Source organism: Natrix helvetica, assembly GCF_964273705.1.
Source record: "Natrix helvetica genome assembly, chromosome: W".
Classification (NCBI taxonomy): Eukaryota; Metazoa; Chordata; class Lepidosauria; order Squamata; family Natricidae; genus Natrix; species Natrix helvetica.
This window is the reverse complement of record NC_138555.1, coordinates 65,859,423-65,861,922: the sequence shown is the minus strand read 5'-3', so window position 1 is coordinate 65,861,922 and position 2,500 is coordinate 65,859,423.

Genomic DNA, 2,500 nt, shown 5'->3' with positions numbered 1-2,500 from the left:
ATAGATAGATAGATAGATAGATAGATAATGAGAGAAAGAGAGAAAGAGAGAAAGAGTGGGGAGAGACAATGAGAGATAGATAAATAGAGAGACAGACAGACAGACAATGAGATAGATAGATAGATAGATAGATAGATAGATAGATAGATAGATAGATAGATAGATAGATAGATAGATAGATAGATAGATAGATGAGGTAGGTAGACAGACAATGAGAGATAGAGAGAGAGAGACAGACAGACAGACAATGAGATAGATAGATAATGAGAGAAAGAGTGGGGAGAGACAGACAATGAGAGATAGAGAGAGACAGACAGACAGACAGACAGACAGACAATGAGATAGATAGATAATGAGAGAAAGAGGGGGGAGAGACAGACAATGAGAGATAGATAGATAGATAGATAGATAGATAGATAGATAGATAGATAGATAGATAGATAGATGATGTAGGTAGACAGACAATAAGAGATAGAGATACAGATAATGGTAGACAGACAGACAATGAGAGATAGAGAGAGAGACAGACAGATAGACAGACAGACAGTGAGATAGATAGATAATGAGAGATAGGGGGGAGACAGACAATGATAGATAGATAGATAGATAGATAGATAGATAGATAGATAGATAGATAGATAGATAGATAAATGAGAAAAAGAGTGGGGAGAAAGAGACAATGACAGATAGGTAGATAGATAGATAATGAGAGAAAGAGAGGAAGAGTGGGGAGAGACAATGAGAGATAGATAAATAGAGAGACAGACAGACAGACAATGAGATAGATGGATAGATAGAGAGAGAGAGAGAGAGAGACAGACAGACAGACAGACAGACAGACAATGAGAGATAGAGATAAAGGTAGACAGACAGACAGACAGACAATGAGAGATAGAGAGAGAGAGAGAGAGAGAGAGAGACAGACAGACAGACAGACAGACAGACAGACAGACAGACAATGAGATAGATAGATATGAGAGAAATGGGGGGGAGACAGACAATGAGAGATAGATAGATAGATAGATAGATAGATAGATAGATAGATAGATGATGTAGGTAGACAGACAATGAGAGATAGAGATACAGATAATGGTAGACAGACAGACAGACAATGAGAGAGACAGACAGACAGACAGACAGACAGACAGACAGACAGACAATGAGATAGATAGATAATTAGAGAAAGAGGGGGGAGAGACAGACAATGAGAGATAGATAGATAGATAGATAGATAGATAGATAGATAGATAGATAGATAGATAGATGATGTAGGTAGACAGACAATGAGAGATAGAGATACAGATAATGGTAGACAGACAGACAATGAGAGATAGAGAGACAGACAGACAGACAGACAGACAATGAGATAGATAGATAATGAGAGATAGGGGGGAGACAGACAATGATAGATAGATAGATAGATAGATAGATAGATAGATAGATAGATAGATAGATAGATAGATAGATAGATAGATAAATGAGAAAAAGAGTGGAGAGAAAGAGACAATGAGAGATAGGTAGATAGATAGATAATGAGAGAAAGAGAGGAAGAGTGGGGAGAGACAATGAGAGATAGATAAATAGAGAGACAGACAGACAGACAATGAGATAGATGGATAGTTAGATTGATAGATAGATAGAGAGAGAGAGAGAGAGAGACAGACAGACAGACAGACAGACAGACAATGAGAGATAGAGAGAGAGAGAGAGAGAGACAGACAGACAGACAGACAGACAGACAATGAGATAGATAGATATGAGAGAAATGGGGGGGAGACAGACAATGAGAGATAGATAGATAGATAGATAGATAGATGATAGATAGATAGATAGATAGATAGATAGATAGATAGATAGATAGATAGATAATGAGAGAAAGAGTGGGGAGAGAAAGACAATGATAGATGATAGATAGATAGATGATAGATAGATAGATAGATAGATAGATAGATAGATAGATAGATAATGAGAGAAAGAGAGAAAGAGTGGGGAGAGACAATGAGAGATAGATAAATAGAGAGACAGACAGACAGACAGACAATGAGATAGATAGATAGATGATAGATAGATAGATAGATAGATAGATAGATAGATAGATAGATAGATAGATGAGGTAGGTAGAAAGACAATGAGAGATAGAGAGAGAGAGACAGACAGACAGACAATGAGATAGATAGATAATGAGAGAAAAAGAGAGACAGACCAACAGACAATGAGAGATAGAGATACAGAAAATGGTAGACAGACAGACAGACAATGAGAGAGAGAGAGAGACAGAGAGACAGACAGAGAGACAATGAGATAGATAGATAATGAGAGAAAGAGCAGGGAGAGACAGACAATGATAGATAGATAGATAGATAGATAGATAGATAGATAGATAGATAGATAGATAATGAGAGAAAGAGAGAAAGAGAGAAAGAGTGGGGAGAGACAATGAGAGATAGATAAATAGAGAGACAGACAGACAGACAATGAGATAGATAGATAGATAGATAGA